Below are 17,916 nucleotides of genomic sequence, written 5' to 3'. Positions count from 1 at the left end.
AGAAAATTTGCTCAGTCCCTTCTCTGAGCTCAAGAATTATTTAGCAAAATCTACAGTAAGTAAAGGTGTAACATGAAGTTCTATGAGATATTTTTGTTTCCTTTCTCTGTCCCGCTGGTAATTCACATATTTCATCATGGCAAAAGTACTTTAATTTCTCTCATGGTGAAGTATAATGGAATAATATTCACAAATATGTCACAGTATTGCTATCATTCTGATTTCAAATTCTATCCAAGAACTTGTAGTCCAAAAAAGCTATGAAACATGGACAGCTCCCTTAAGAAGTTATCCTGGAGAGGGTGCAAAGTTGTTAGAAACCTTAATCATGTTTGGTGATATTATACTGCCATTGAACTCTTCTGAACACAAGTTTCCTTATATTGTGTTAATATATTCAATAAGGATGAAACTCTCCCCACAGTGCAGATTAATTAAAAGATTAATTGAAAATCCCTTTCCTGTCTACTTTTGAAGGGCTTAAATTATGAGAAGATACAGGCTAACAGTTTTGAAATTGAGATGAAAGTGAAAATAAAACACAGGATCTGAAGAAATATTAAATGAAAAAATCCGTTTTTAAGAAATGCAGATACATCTTGGATTGAATTTTCCCTTTGGAGATGTGTGTGCAACTTCCATTGACTTGCATTCGTGTATCTTAGGGTGGAATATGTTAAGATGAATCTGGAAGATATTGTATATTCCTTCTAATTTCCACTTGTTGGCCAAAGCTCGATATTCTGTCAGTTAGTTTCCAAAGAAACTTAGACCACACACAATGCAAATTGAAAGACTGTGGTTTGGTTTATAAATTGTGAACAGGTGCCATCTAGTGATATTTTGAATAAATGCAATGTACAGTGGGCATGCTGGAGACAGCTGTTCTCTGAATGAATGCCAGCATCTTATTGTATTACATTCTAAACAAAGACCATTTATATTATCAAATCTTCCTTGTCCGGAACATTATAAACATTTTGCAGTTCTAAAAACTTTCAAAACCATTGAAGAAATGGCTTTGCCTTTAAAAACTGGGGCCAATTGTTAACATTATATGTGGAAGTTTTTAAACAAAATCATACTGTTTCAGTACAGAGTTATAATTTATTAGGTTGGCATAAAGCTCTTAAAAGGTCACTTATCACTACTGTCTTTCAGAGATTTCATTATTCTACACAGCTGTATGTAGAACTGTCGAACCTATCCTTATATCACAAGCATCCAGTTTAAAGGATGACACATGCTATTGTAATGGAGTTTGTACCTTGTTAACCTAATGCATCGACCCTGTGTTGATTATCTACAGGCAGTTCAATGTTTAGAAACAACAGAGATTCTATATTCATACTGAGAGGCACCCATAGTAGTGGAAACCCAAATGGGAAATATACTGGCATATGATACCCAATCCTGCAGTCCTTACTTGAAGAAGTCTCTCACTGACTTTCAGGAACTGATGTCAGTGGTCGTTTTGCCTGAGTAAGGATAACAGGAGCTGGCCCATGGGCTAAAGTTCCCAACTTGCTCTAACTCCTTTTTTGATTTCTTTTAAAAGTAGTTTAAAGGGTCAGAATCAGCACAAGAAGCCAATAAAAACCGATGTGCAAGGCCCCCAAGGAGGAAAGCCTGCAAGGTGGACTGCTCTCACAAGAGTACAGGAGTTAGCTTTGTTCAAAAACTGTGTAGTTTTGGATGGGGAAGGGGCATAGTCAAGGCAGCTGGTTGGTTGATTGATTGATTCATCGCACTCCCTGGTTGATTGAACACACACCCCATAGTGGCCTCTAGCTACAGAGCTTCTGTGGGACCTAAAGCTGTTTCTCTCCACCACCACCACTGGAAACTACCACCTGTCTGTCCTCCTTCAGAATGAACTCCTCCAGGGATCAGGTAACTCAGTGACGTGTAATTTAAATGTTGGCAAATCAGATCCACAAGTTTTCTTTGCAGTGTTGTTAATCATGTCTTTTGTTTTTTATGCTTTGTTTTGTTTTTATATAATAGAAGCTATGTTAACACTTCTTCAGTGCTGGGCCGTTGCCTGTGGGAGAAAAATGTATGTATTTGTTATGAGCATATCTGCAGAAATTGTAGGAAGGATGGATTTACAAAGCTCAGGTGATCTAGTTGAGGAATCTAGTACTAAATCATCATGGCTGTCAACTTCGGTAACTTAAGCCTGTATTTCTTTTCCATCAAAGAGCACCCACTAGGTTACTATTATGATTTTAAAAAACTATACAAACATGTATAATGGCAGTGGAAATAAGAGATTTTATTTGTATGCACTGCAGTCTCGTGATATATATACATGACAAATTATAATTGTGCTATTTGGGAAACAGTCAGTGACTCTGTGGTTTCTAGAATGTGTTTGTGACAGGACAGAGCACAATTGTGTTGCAGATGGACTGAGAGATTTGGACTGTAAAACTTGAAGTCATTTAATTACATGTTAGCCCCTGACTTCATGTGGAAGAAGTACACTAGATTTGATTACAATGCTGTGAGATACATAACTTAATTTGTGAAGATACGTAACCTCATTAACCTACATATAGTCAGGCCTGCTTACTCTGAGTCACTTTAGAAGCCACATTTTTATGTTGATTAAAGAAGAAAATCCGATTACCAAGTCAGTTTTGTATACGGTTCATGTTATAAAGATTAGTTACCCTCTAAACCTTGCATAGCCAGACATGCAGATAAACCAAACACAGATTAAACAGGTCTGAAGGAATATACTTAAATGTGAATCTGTGTGTGCCTACGTATGAAAGGATTTAAAAAACATTTTATTGATACTGACATTGCCTCATCTCCATCACTGCAATAGTACTTATGCCTACTCTTCTTCCTCCTATCATACCCTGATTGATGGAAGCAAAGTGGTGTAACTACTTACCTTTTCAGTTTTGGAAGATCTATTCCATGTCTAGCAACTGTGTCTTCCTCACTGATGATCATAATATTTACAAATCTAGATTATATGGGCCTGTTTCTTAGGCTTGCTCTTTTTTAGGCCTTTCCCTGGTCTTCGTGACATCAGTGGGATTTTGCCAGTGGGAGCGGTCTGAGGCCTCAAATGTGATTTTTTTTTTTTTTTGTATGTTGAAGTATGTTGATAACTGGAGACTCTGCCTCAAGACTAATGCAAGCAACCAAAAGGGGTCTGCTTTCTGTAGTACGACATTTTCTCTTTTGGTAGCATTAATTGTGATCACTCCCCATTCTTCCTTTGAGTTTTGCATGTTTAAAACAACTGAAAGCAGTATTTGCAAGTGTTACATCTCTTGGGGTGAGAGGTCAAAACGTAGATAATGTTTGCCACAATCCTCCTCCTCCTGTGCCCCTTCTAAAAAAGAAAACAAAAACAAAAAGGGTGAGGAGAGAGGAGAAATCCAAGCTACTTTCCAGCTCCTCTGGGTATGTTTTCCTCTAGTTTTTAAAAAAAGGAGAACTTCCAAACTAAACCAGCCTGTGGCAGTGTTTTTCAGCGTTTCCTTTGCTTCTCCCACACTTAAAGCTTAAGCCTTGTTACTAATTGGAATACTTGGGAAAATTCCTCAATTCACTGTGCAGTAGTTAGTTCAAATACTGAAAGTTTTATAGTATTAACAACAATCCTTTACCTCTTCCTACAGTGGTGAGTCGTAGAACTAATTATGACTCACTGCTGAGCTGTAGAATTAATATTTCATTGTATATGAAACTTATTTTAAACATGATATATTGCTGCCGACCCTTTTAAAATGAGTTTGATTTTTCCCCTTTTTGTTACCATATCAGTGTTACTATTATTCCAAAGATTCAGAAACACAACTTTACAGCTGGTTCTCCTTGTTGCTTTCAATGCATCTTTGAGCCACCCCTGACCTTTCTGATCTACATTATGCACCATGGGAGGATTCTCATTTGATTTCCCTCTCAAACAGAGGGGGAAGGAAGACCAAACTAGCAAATTTTCTTTAAAATTAGAAGGAAAACCAAACTAGCAAAGACGAAGAAGAATTGCTTTTGACATTTGAAAAGTCTTTTTAGCTACATCTTCAAAGAAATTATTTGTGTGTGCGTGTGCTTACGTACGTGTGTGTGCGCTTTCCAAATTCCTAAGAACATGGGGGCTTTGAGTAAACCAATAAATTCAGTTTCCCCTCACAAGCTTTAAAATTCACCCCTAAATTTAAAAGAAAAATTACCTCAAAAGAAAACTTTAAAAGTGCAGTTCACCACAAAATAATCCTCTCCTCTGCTTTCTTGTTCATGGAAGATTCTTGTAGATTCAAGGATTCTTTGTCCATTAGCTCTTAAAGGGGATTATTGAAGTTGCCAGTAAATGGCTAATGTCTTTGGTGATTTCAGCCAGGCTGTCACAGAGTTGTTTCATGCTCGGGCTGAAAGGCCCATTGACTTTTTTAGAAACGCCACACATAGTTATTGCTGTAGTTTCCTCTGTTCTTATACAAAAGAGCAAGGGAGGACACAGCAAAGAAAGGAAAAGGAAATGCAGTTTTACCTAGTATTTAATCAGCCAATGGAATTCACTGGCATTCAAGCTCATCGGGATGAATACTGTGACTGGAGACAGAGCCTTTTACCTCTAGGCTACTGGTTCAAAGGCCTAAGTCAGTGGTGGCTTAAAGTTACCCAGTGAAGGTTTTCTATGGCCTATGTGCAATTAGTTTGGTTTGAATTCAGTTCCTAGTGGATGCTGTTGCCATTACCACAATGGTTACTTAATGGCGCCCTATTTGGCAGCCTCAGCAGAGAGGCCAAAGTCTTGTGTTTCTAGCCTCCTCTCAGATCTCCCCATTTCCCACATTGTTACCCTTCAGTCCATCCAAAAGACAGCTGCTAAAATAAATTTTTCATTCATCCACCACCTCATCTGTCAGACTGCCTGTGAATCCTTCCTCTGGCTCCCTGTTGCCTGCTGCATCTGGTTTGAACTTCCCAGCCTCACCTTCAGAGTTCAGCTCAGCTCTGCCCAGGCTGCATCTTGGATCTTATTTCTTATCTTCGCAAAAAGAAAAGGAGTACTTGTGGCACCTTAGAGACTAACCAATTTATTTGAGCATAAGCTTTCGTGAGCTACAGCTCACTTCTGAAACATTTCTTATCTTGTCCCTCTGATCCCTTTGTTTCTCCACTGATGACATCCTAACCATCCCATTGTTTCTTCCAATGTGTCCTTACTCATTCATTCTGTGCTACGTGGAATGACCTCCCAATCCCAGTGCGCTCCTCACTGCCTGGCTTCTCATTCAAATTCTTCTAAAGACTAGCTTCTTCTGTGAGGCCTGCAAACATTGAGCTGCATCAAGCAATTGCTTTCTCCATCTCAGCGTTACATAACTGGGGAACAGCTGTCAGCAATAAGACTTTTAGAAAACATAACATTCCATGTTAACACTTTGTTCTGGTGTTACCCTGTGGTCTAAGGAAGACATAGTATGTCCACATTGCAGGCAGACGTGAGACTGCAGTATGTGTAGACATACCTGAACTGTCTTTGATTAGCTAGCCTGCAGTGTGGCAGTACGGGTTAGCTGCTCAAGTACATACCCAGGGTCCTGGGCCTGTGCTGCCACAGCTTCACTGCTATTGTTATTCAGCTAGCTAGATCAAAGCTAGCTAGATCTAGCTAGGATTGCCCTATAGGCATACCCAGTGAGTGCCTCAGGGGCAGGGTCTGTATTAGTTTGCTTAGTGCTGCACAAGACACAAACAATTCTTAACAAATAGTAACACAAATTTAGTCAGCATGCAGCCTGAAATACAACTTTGACACCTATTGTTTCTTCTTGCTCAAAGTTGAGATACATTTGGTGGGGCTGTGTGGAATGTCTGTGTTGTCCTGTGGATAAAGGAATTGTTTTTCAGGTTTCTCAGCCTGGCATCTTTCACCAGTACCAACCTCACTTACATCCTATTTTGTATAAGTTTGGGCTGTATTGTGCCCTATGCAGGAAAAATGTGTGCTTGACCATGACTCAGGAAGCTTGACACTATCTTCGGTAGGGGTAGCTCAGCCCATAGGGTTCTAAAAGGAAGAATGTAGAAAACTGTAGTTTGAATTCTCTCCTACTTCTTGGCTCCTCTTCTGTTTCTGGACTTCAAGGTTTCCTTTCTTCTCCTCCTCGTTGGCCACTTGGGATTTGGCTGCTTTTTGGTGTGGTTACTGACCTCTTCATTCTTCCAGTTGCTACCATGCTTTAGCTCTTTGGAGACTCACTGTTCTTAGAGCTACTTGAAGGACTTAAATTCTTAGAGATGCTTTTTAACATGAATTGCCATTTCATCTTATTGCTTTGATCCTCTTCAGTCATTTCACTCAGTCATGGTGTTGCATTGACTATGGAGATGATCCTCTGGCCTAAAATGGCTGTCATGTCTTGTACCCAGTGGAGCCTACAACTGATATTGCTGTTGCTTGTTATATCTGTCTCAAAAAATCTTCCATCCTTGCTATCCACCAGCTGCCCTGTCATGGTTCTGACTGCATTGGTTCCTTTCCTGTCAAAGCCCCTTATTTCCAGCCAGGAAAGAAGCAGAAATAATGGTCTCAAGATCTTTTGGCAGCATGCCTACTACTTCCCTCTAGAAGTGGTTTGGTTTTGTCACTTCTGTAGTGCCCCTTGCTTCTGATAGCAAGAATTAAGCATTTAATCAGTCTTTCCACACTCCTGGCTTGGAAAGACTCATTAATTTAATAATACGTTGTAAGGAAGGTGAACAGGTGGTGGTGAAGTAGCCAAGATTCTGGCATGTCTGAATGTTGGCACCAAGAAGATTTACCACTGTTTGGTTCTCTGTTTGGAGTGCCTACACAGGCAGGCTGCCACTTGTGTAAAAAAAAAAAATTAAGTCATCATTTTCCATCTCCACTGCAAACATTTTTTATGCATCTACACCAACTGGATTTTTCTTTCCATGCCTGAATTATAAAACCAAACCAAATCCTGCCTCTAATTTAGTTGTGCATCCTGCTGTGTTATTGAACCTATGCCCTTTCTTTTTCCTCCTTATCTATACTAAAGCTAATGATCAGGGCCAAATACAAAGGCATGCCTAGCTGCTGCACAATGGAGAAGTATTGTGCTTAGGTTTGGGACCAGCTTCATAATTTATATAGTATTTCTGGTAGCTGTGGAATTGCCTCTAAACTGTATTAGGGTCAGATTGCTGTCTTGCCTAATCACTTTTGTTTTTAGAGGGCATTAACTTATTTGCCTGACCATGTGGTATATTTGATATCCTATACATGTTCTTACAGTGTCTGTGATCAGGAAAATTTAAGGCAATGTCAGATCATATAGTTTTATTTTGTCTAGCAAAATATCTAAGAGTATATTTGTATTCATGGTGTATATATGTATTCCTATTGTATCTCTGTTTTGCCCACTGTTATATTTATTGTTTACTTGTTACCACACCTTCACTGTGCTCAGTATTGTGCTAGAGATAGAAGGAGAAATGGTTCATGCCGTGGGGAACTTACAATTTATATTGACAATGAAGGGACACATCTAGGGGTGAGATATAGTTAAGATTCCATACTCATTGAGTCCTTGGGCTCTCTGCTGAGACTGTCAACAGGGTGCCAGTTTGTATCAGCTGTAGTCATGGTTTCTGTATGTAGACATTTGTTCCCTGAGAACTGCCTTGAGTTTATTCTAGGGATCAAGGAAGGCTGGTCTGAAGTTAAGGCCCACGACTAAAAGTCAGGAATCTTGGTGGTCAAGTCACATAATCTCTCTGTGCCTCACTTTACACCATGTGTCACGTAGTGCAATTGAGAGGACACTCAGGACATCACTGTTGGTGAGGTGCTCCCATACTATAATATCAGGGGGTAGCCCTGTTAGTCTGTATTCACAAAAACAACAAGGAGTCCGGTGGCACTAACAGATATCTGTTAGTCTTTAAGGTGCCACCGGACTCCTTGTTGTTTTCATACTATAATAGTAAGCCATAGATATGTCTATAAATAAATACAGAGCTCATTCAACTGCTGCCACATGATGATTCTAATTCATCACCTACCGTAGACTAGTGACAGAGATGAAAGGGCTGGTATCTCATTACCAGTTCTCTGAGCCATCCATTTCCCCAACTACATGGATTTTCTAGCATATTGTTTTAAAACGTAATTAAAGGCATGGACACAGATACTCCACAAAAATAAAAACATAGAGATCCCTGCACTCTATGGTGGCAGTGTAGCCAGCTGTGGCTACTTCTCTATTCATCCTGAGTAACACACTCAGCTATAACTCATGAACCTAAAACTCTACCCAGCCTCTCTGCTGGACACAGTGCCAGCAATTTCTAGGACATAGAACCCCAGAACACGCTACCTTGAAAATGGGAGGCTCTGAGGCAATGGTTCTCAACCTATTTACCATTTTGGGCTGCATCCAATACTACCTTTATGGCCATGAGGGTGTCACATGGACCACAGCTATGTGCTGACAGGGCTGTAGGTTGAGAACCACTGCTCTGGGGCCTCAGCACAAAGTTTGATAGACTGGATGAGGCCCTTTGGATGGGTCTTTGAAGGTGAGGGTAATAAGGAAGTTATTTTGTAGGGGGAGAGTAGAGCGTACTGTATGGGTTTCTCCTGAAAGCCCCTGGAGTTTTCTTTGGAAGCCTGGAGGGTCAGTCCCCTAGATCGCTAAGCAAAATATTCCATAAGGAAATGTATATACAAATATCCATCAACACACACAGTCAACACCATATCCATTTCTTTGTTCCTTGGCATCATCCTCTCTTCAGCCTGCTGAGTTTTGCACCCACAATTAAGTGCAAACAATCTTATTATGCCTGAAAAGCCAACCAACCTGATACCATTTTCGTCGACAGTTAATTGTGCCACAAAATTGGATGCCTGTTTCAGGACCCTTTTACAAAGGTGACCCGTTAAGTGTGACATAACTAAAGCGTTATGTCTATGCAAAGTAATCTGTGGTGTTACTGAGCTAGGGAATACCTTGTAGAAAGGGTTCTTTTGTATGGTGTAATATAACTGATCTCATTTTACCCTAGAATGGCAAGTTTGAATTAAATATTTGTTACCTATGTTTTCCAATCAGTTCTGAGGCCTTTCAGATTTTACCAAGATGCAAGCCTCGTAACCTAGCATCTCTGAAAAAAATGTGCAGCCTAGAATTGAACAGCCATGTGCAGCCTAGAATTGAACAAACTTTATTGAATTAGTCTGCTGGTTGCCTATTCGTGTTTTCTGCTCACCAGATTGTAAGAGCTTAGTAGGTTTTGTTTTCACAAGCAGCAGGTGTCCTCCCAGACAATGCTGGAGAGATAAGTCAAATTCAGAATCAAGAACGTTATGAGTTGTGAATTCCATTGGCATTTTCTCATTCATCTTGTGGAATGTTTCAGAGTTCTGTTGAGAAATTGAAGTGAACAATACAATGGGTCGTTTAGCCATTCATGTACTGGGGCTATGGTTACTACAGAACTTGGGTAATGCAATATTTAAAGTGTTTGACAGCAAGAATAAAAAGTGCAGTTTGTGAGTGAAGCTGGAAGTTGCAGAGTATAAAATTATAAAATAAAACAAATGGCCCTTTGGAATAAATTTTGCATTATCCTTCAGAGACTGGGGGGAAATTATGAAAAAAAATGTTCAAGAAACACAACTGAAAATAACGTGGTCCTAATAAATGTGGAATTCAGAGCTCCAGGTATCATTCATTTAATCCTCATGGCAAGTGCGATAGTACAGCCTACTTTGAGATGGGAAGGGTGGAAATAAGGAAGCTAAATTGTGTCACTGAAAGATTCCAAAAAGATTTCAAATTGTATTGTGCAGATAACTATTCCCCCCCTCCCCCACCAAGAAATGTCGTTACAAAACATGTATTTCTTTTTTCTCTGTACCTGTAGAAGCATCGGTTTTCTATGTCCATGCCCTTTACAAGAAGTATTCAGCTTAAAGTGGCCAGTAATTTTCATGTCTTCTTGCACTGAAGTTGCTAATCATGAGATTAAAAAGTAAACGAGAAGTCAGTTTAGGAAATTTAATGAGTAAACAGTCCAGGGTACCACTGGAGACCATAAAAATCAGTAAAACAAGAATTAAAAGGCAGCAAGTTTGCAGGAATATGCTCAAAAATAATATTATCCTAGCATGTTTATACTAAGAAATATAAAAGAAATGTACCCATTTCCCATGTCTCCACATTTGCTACAAATAAAAACACACTTGTATTTTAACTAATCTTTGGCTGTAACAAAAAAAAGAAAGACACTCTTCAAATTCTCAACTACTGTAGTAAAACACAGAGGCAACATCCCCAACCAGTAGCCCCAGCTAGAGATATATCAATGAAATGTAATAAGGAAAAGCCAGTGTGGTGTAAAATAGAAAGTCATACTTCACAACTAGATAATCAGGGAATACGTGGCTGAGTGGAACAGTTGGAACTTGTTCTTCTTAGATTCCTGAGCTCTGATTCCTCAGAGTGTTATTCCAGTTTACACTGCCGTCACTCTGTTAAAATTAGTGCATTAGTGAGTCAAGTCTGCTGAATCAGACTGACCAAATTGTGTATCAGTAAAGGCCTGACTCTCAAGAACTGTGGTCAGTTTATGCAGTATAAAGACTTAACAGCCAAGGAAGTTAGCCATTAAGTGTCAACCAAAAAGTTAGCCATTAAGTGTCACTTCCAAAATTAGTACAAAAAGGAAGTGGGGGTTGTTGGGGGGCTGGTTAATCCGGTCCCTTGTACAGCTCAGTACTACCCTATTAACTCCTAGTACAGTCATTCCAGCAGTGTGTGAGGACTCCAGTTTAGTCCTTGTAAGTCTGCATCCTTATATAAGAACAAGTCCAAACTTTGCCCCTGTAAAGGGTCGGCTGCCTCCCGCGTGGCTAGGAGCGGCACTGTGGTGCCGGTACCGTACCTCAGTTTCCCCTCTTCGGGGCTCTGTAAATAAACTCAACCAGTCCAGAGTCCTTAAAACATTTCCCTTATGGTCTTATTTATTTATTTATTCATTTATATATTATTCATAATAACGTTTAGTCATGGGGCTTCTTCCCTTCACCTTGAAAAGAGTCTTTTTCTCTCCTGGGCCGCTCCCCAGCCTTCCCACCTGGAGTCTTTTCCCCCCGACGTCTCAATCAATCCTGGGGCTTCTCCCGTTTTCCCAGGAGAGGATTCAAGCCTTCCAACCTCACTCTGCTTCTATCCTGCTTTTGGCAGGCCGCTCCCGGCCTTAGCTGGCTGGAGTCTTTTGGTCGCTGGAGTCTCAGAATCTCCTGCAGTCTTCTGCTCTCCACAGTCTAAAGGAGCCGTCTAGCCCCCTGCCACAGCTTCCTTTTCAGGTTTGGTTCTAGCCTTCACCTCAGCGGCCAGCTGTCCCTGGTCGCACTAGTCTGGGAGCATGCAAAACACTAAGGCTGGTGCTTGCCCCAGTGGGCGGGGCTGGGGGCGATATAGCTACGCTGAAGGAACTGCCCATGCGGGATGCTGGCTCTTGCGAGTGGTGGCCAGATGTGCGGCTGCTTTTGCTGCTGCCGTTCCCGGTAGAGCCCTGCAGCTCCTCAGATATCCACTTTATATCCGTGGATATCCACATCTGTGGATATAAATTTGGCATCCGTGCAGGGCTCTACTGGTAATAGATGTCTGTCTGACTACACTTTGGCCACCATTTGATAAGATATTTGGGTCCAAAAAACTCTGAAATCACACAACTTCAGTAACCTTCACCATTTACTGTTGGCAGCAGTGGTGTAGTTCAAGTTCAACAGTTGGTCTAGCAGTTGATTAGAGAATCCGAAAAAGTGAGGAGCAGTTCTGGAAGCACATTTAAAAGAGTTTATAAATAATTTTGAAGTTTTAGCAGCATCTCATCAACAAGGAATAGGGGTTATATTTATGCAGATTAAACACACGTGCACACACATGGTGTTCTTGAAGTATTTTGCCTCTTAGAGTTAAAAAAAAGTAATAATTCTGAGGAGAAAACTTATGTCACTATTTGAAGTTACCACTTTCCCTTGCAAACTGTCCTACATTTTGTTTTGGAAATGAGAGGCCATTGTATTTAAGCTCAAGTAGATATTGAGTAGGCCTCAACAGACATATCTTTTTACACCGCTGTAGCTTTTTTCCCCTCAGTACCATGATGTCTCCTTCTCTTTTTCCTCTGTCATCTCCGGCCCTAGGGAGAGAAGCAGATAGGAAAGAAAAGCCACATTTTGCATTCTACACAGTGCAATACTGTCTCCCGCTCCGTCTATCAGTATGCTAGAGAGGGCAGTGGTCTGATATCATTGCTAGAAAGACAACTGAGGTACAGATGAGAGGCCTCTTCTGCTTGCGCTCACTCACTACTGACTGTTGCATTTAAGCTCTGAGAGAGGAAAGCAGAGGAGAGGTTAGAGATGGTACAAACAGGAAGAGAAGGCAGATACTCTGCAGGTGGAACAGCGCCCTCTGCAACAGGGAACACGTTTACTGTAAGAAAACACATCCCTGATGACAGCCTGGTCTACATGTGCAAGACAAACCTACTGCTAAGCAGGATCATGGGACCCAAATGGCAGATTGTCTTATGCTCTATAAGAAAGCAAGTATGATGACGCGTTGGGTAAGTATTCATGAAAAGATCAGAATTAGTCTATACCTGTTTTAGCATCTGTCTCCAATGCAATTCCGGTCTGTGGATATTAGCCTTTTAAGGTTTTTGATTTGTTCTGCAGAGAGATGGGAAAAGCCTAGCAGGCGATCCAGTCTATCTGCCTGTCTAGATTGTTAGTTTATTCCCTTTTAGCCATTAGTTAGCCAAGCTATATGTACTTAACTCTTTTAATCTTTCTTCTGAAATCCTTTCCTCCACCCCCTAATCATTTTGTTGCGGTTCTCTGAACTCCCTCCGGATTGTCAGTATTTTCCTAGTAGATTGCTGTCCAGTACTGTGTACGATATTCCATGTATAGTAACTAGAGTGATGTAGAAAAGGATAATTGTGTCATCCTCTCCCAAGATGTGATGCTTCTGTGTCTGCAGCCCAAAATTGTATTCACTTTTTTGCTGCCATATCCCATTCTATTATATTCTATTTAGGGGATTATAATGTACCCATCACCATGTTATCTAAACGTTGGGGTGATGTGGTTAAGCAACATTACTAATGTGTCTCATGCAGCCCCTTCTCCCTAGGGGGAAAATATTTTTTGTGGTTGTTATCAGATGCTGTTATTTGTAAAGGCTAGGCTGAAGAAATGTGTATTGCAAACTCGTGTCTAATTTGGGGTCCACTATTACATCTGTCTTTTTCAGCATCACTGCTTTCCAGATTTGTCCCTTCCACTGGTCATCTGGTTTTTGGGTAATTTTCCCTCGCATGTCTTAGCTTGCATTTTTTCTGAGATGAATCTCATTTTATTAATTTCAGCCCAAGTTTTTATTCTCTCTCAGTCCATTGCATTACTTCCCTGTTTTCATTGTTTTTTTTGGCAACTCCTCCAAATTTTAAAACAATTTACTGAGGATTGTGGTGGATTCTCCATCACTGACAGTTTTTAAACCCAATATTGGATGTTTTTCTAAAAGATCTGCTCTTGGAATTAATATGGGGAAGTTCTATGGCCTGTCGGACTAGATGATCACAGTGGTCCCTTCTGGCCTTGGAATCTAAGAATCTATGAAAAAAATTGATGTAACCTGAAAATTTAATTTAACGTGTTGTTTAGTGTCACTTCTGGATCATTAATGAAAATATTGAATGAAATAGGACCTCATACAGCTTTCTACAGTATCACATCTAGATATCTTCTCAAAACTAGATACTTGGCCTTTTATCATTATCATTTGTCTTCAGCCAAATTTCAAATTATGTGATGGTGTTCATATCCAAGTGAAACTCTGAATTGGATGCTTTACTAAAATCTAAATACATTACATTTACTTCTTTTCCTTCATTCCCAAATTTTGAAATGCTGTCCGAAGAAGCAGTCACATTTATCTTATTAGTTCAGTTCTTTATAAACACGTGCTTCATATTGATCGTGATTCCATTATCTTCAGATTTTTAGCTTGGTTTCGGAGGCTTTTCCTCAAATTACAAGAAGCCCTGGGAGTTAAAACAGATGTGCACCCCATTCTGAAGTTTGGTCTGGTGGGGAGCAGAGCTGGGGCGGGAATAAGTGGTGTGTGTGTGTGTGTGTTTTCTCCATCTGCTTGTGTAGGATGCATAATGGAGCACAGGCAGTGGCAATTATAAATGATGTATTCCTGGAGAACCAGTCTAATCCCAGAGTGTTCTTATACTGCCTAACCTTGGATTCCCATAAAGTTAAGTGTTTCATGCATTCCTGCTTTACTCTCCTGTGGTCTGTGATGTCATCAATATTTAAAATTGAGCCTAAGCCGGGGGCGTGAGATAATATCGGCAGCCACCTACCAGCTGCTCCATACAGAATCCTTCCACTCCGGTTGCTGGCCAGCTAACAATGGCAGACAAAACTGTAGCACTGGTGTGATGCTTTGGAGTGCAAAAAGTCCTTTTAGGTACAGCAGATGAGAGAGTTTAAGTTTGACTAAGAAAGAATGACTTAAGATAAAAATGAGAAAGAGGTGGGTGGAGGGAGAAAAGAAAATGAAGGACTGCTATGCCAAGAAATGTTTCTATGGCAAATGTGAATTATAGTCCCTCAGGATCATCCAAAAGGCATCCCATTCATGGCTTTTGGCTTTGACCAGGCCGTAATAAAATCTCAAAAATTTCCTGTGACAGTTATGCCTGCATTGCACTGACTAGAGCAATATTTTATACCAGTGATTTAAGGAGCTAGTTAGTACCCTGTTTCAGTTGGGGTGGGGAGCTGGGGAGCAGGCAAAAATATTAAATTTTTGTTTTACAGCTGTTACTAGATCAAATACTGTCTTCTATATACCTATGTACAGAGGAACAATAGGCCATGACTCACTTCTGATTGGTTACGTGTGTTTGCAGGGTTGCAGTTTAATCTGAATATTAGTAGCCGAAGAGCCGGTGAGAAGTAGGCTGGGGATTAGAACAATGTCACAGCTGTGTTTTGCTTCGCACTGACCCGAAGTATCATTTGGACCTACATGTGAATAGTGTCAAAACATTGTCTATGTATGGCATAGATTTTGGCTTATGGAAATGCTCCTGAGACAACCTGTTATAATTGCTGCTGGTATTTTGCCTAAAGTATCCATCCATTCTGCATATTGAGGACATCCCTTATGCGGTGTGGAATCTCAGTTAAATTGTATCCGAAAAGAAGCTACGAAGACCAGTTACATACTATGCTTTGTAATCATCGTGCAGAGGATCATACGTCATGAAACAGTGTGGGCTGGCATTCCTTGTTTTACCTGTGCATAATAAACCTCTGGAACTCATTGCCACAACATATTATTGAGGCCAAGAGCTTAGCAGCATTTTAAAAAGATTTAGACAGTTATATGAATAATAACATTCACAGTTTTATTAGTTAGGATTAAAATGATATGATATGATATCCTCCTGCTTCCAGGCACAGACCAACCACTAGCTGTCTGGGAGCAGGAAGAAATTTCACCAATGGGTAGAGTATTCTGTAATTGTCCATTATGGGTTTTTGTTTTTTTTTTTTGCATCTTCTTCTTACGCTGCTTTTACCGGTCAATGCCAGAGAAGGGGTTCTGGATCAGATGAGCCACGGCTATGACGTGATATGTCAGTTACTCGGGTCCTAAAAATAAGCTTTGTCCTGGATTTTTCATAGTTATACTTTATTTTCAGGCTTAAAAAATAATCAGACTTCTCCTTTCTGGTTCTCTCTCTTATAAACACCCCCCCCCCTTCTTTTTCTGTATCTCCTTTTGTGGTCTTTTTGCTCCTCGCCTGTGCACTTTCCTGATCGCCTCTCCCATGACAATGCAGAATAAGCAGGCCTGCTCTGATTGCCAGTGATTGATGGCAAGAGTGGCTTCCTGGAGTACTGAAATTTTCATGTCAAGCAAAGTGCCTTCTTCTGAATGGGCTGAATTTAAAGGCTGGTGAGCACTGAACTGTGGGTCCAGCTGAGCTGACCTAGTTTGCAAGATTTTAGAGACATATTGTGAGTTAGTGGGATTCTTTTAGTGAAAATATGAATAATTGGAATGTTTAGGAGAAGCTCTTCAGTGGTGTAAATGGGAGCAACTGACTTCTGTGGAGCTATGACCCTTTACAGCTGCTGAGGATCTGCCCCTTGGAGTCTTCTCTTTATCTCCTGGTGTACAATATTGTATGCCAAAGAACACTTCCCACCCGAAGTGCTGACTTAACAACTGTGCATTATAGAATCATAGAATCTCAGGGTTGGAAGGGACCTCAGGAGATCATCTAGTCCAACCCCCTGCTCAAAGCAGGACCAATACCCAATTTTTGCCCCAGATCCCAGATGGCCCCCTCAAGGATTGAACTCGCAACCCTGGATTTAGCAGACCAATGCTCAAACCACTGAGCTGTCAGTTAGTGTGTAAATGATATAATGTATTTCTTCATTCTGCGCTGCATTTCTCACCCACACAATCCTCTTTCCCTGGTAGCTAAGCTGTACGAGTGTGGATAGAAAGATCTACAGCCTACTCCAGAGCTCCCATCCCTGTGTCTGTACCATTTGTTGTTAAGTGGTTTGGAAGAGTTACCTTTTCCCCTTGTTCTCAGGCGCCTTGTGCTTTCCCAAGTCCAATCCTAAATTGAGCCTATCACTACTGCAGTGCTAGTTCAACTCAATATCCTTTGCTGGCATGACCAGGTGTACAAGTTGTGCCAACGTGAGATCGAGTACAAGAAGTATCAGACGGGCACAGAGCTTCACAGTAGTAATGGGCTTCTATCCCATGTGTCCATTTAGCATCCTAATCCATTTCAGATTTAGGGCAGCCAGTGTTTCCCAACACCACAGTCCCATTGAGCACCAGTTCCACAGTCTGTCTTGAACCTTTATTTACTGTATTTTGCGCTCAACCTAGCCATTTGGCTGGTGCAGTCTCTATTGATTATCGCTACAATTGAATGTTTTATTATTTACTTTAATTTATTATTTAGCATGTTGGTCAAAGGACCTCACCATTTGGAAGCCTAAGATCTAGTTTAAGTGCATAGATATTTGACAGATGTGGTTTGAAAATAACACAGATGTGCAGTGTCAAATTTCGTTCCTGCAGCAGTGTCTTTGTTTCAAATTATACACTTAGCTGGATGTGTTGTTCATGTGCTTTCAGAAGGCCTTCCTCCCTGTAACACAGGAAAAACAAGTTTTTTTCAGACTTTATCCCTTTGAGAATTTGAAAGAAAAATGATCTTAACAGAGTGAGCATTCAACCTTTATAAGACTGCAGATCTATGGGTTATTTTTAACCTAATTACACTGAATTAACAAAAGCTTAAGACTTTTTGCCTGAATTAAAGCTGAGGCTAAACAGACTCTATTTGCAGTGAAACTTCAGCCTAAAACATACTTGTTACATTGTGCAGGTTTAGAATAATGCCTATGGCGCCAATGTTATATTAAACAACAGTGCTTGATTTTCTAAAACATTGGCTTTTATGAGTTGATGTGAGAGGCTATGCAACTATAGAACAGCTCACTCATTCCCCATCTTCACTACTCCCCCAGTTATGGTGATCACTTTGGATTGTTGACTTTTTAGATGGAACATGGTCCCCTTACACTTGCCTAACAGTGGCTCATTAACTCCATGTTAATTGAAACTGAAAGTTTGTCAGATGACTCAATTCTGTTACATGTTAAATGGATTCAGTGAAGTAAGCATTATTGCTGTGATGAAAACCTCTGTGGAATTGATTGTGAACTGATTTGGAGGGATTCAAAGACTTTATCAGTAGCTCTTAAAGATAAGCATCTTGAGAACT

General features: G+C 40.4%; 1 protein-coding gene across 23 annotated transcripts in view; it reads left to right on the top strand.

Annotated features, from left to right (window-relative positions):
- Positions 1–17,916, top strand: part of ZNF516 (zinc finger protein 516) — a 131,989-nt gene that overhangs the window by 93,761 nt on the left and 20,312 nt on the right. The window lies entirely within an intron of this gene.

This window comes from Chelonia mydas, chromosome 2 (genome assembly GCF_015237465.2).
Source record: "Chelonia mydas isolate rCheMyd1 chromosome 2, rCheMyd1.pri.v2, whole genome shotgun sequence".
NCBI lineage: Eukaryota > Metazoa > Chordata > Testudines > Cheloniidae > Chelonia > Chelonia mydas.
Note: the sequence above shows the minus strand (reverse complement) of the source record. Positions and strands in the feature narration are given on the sequence as shown.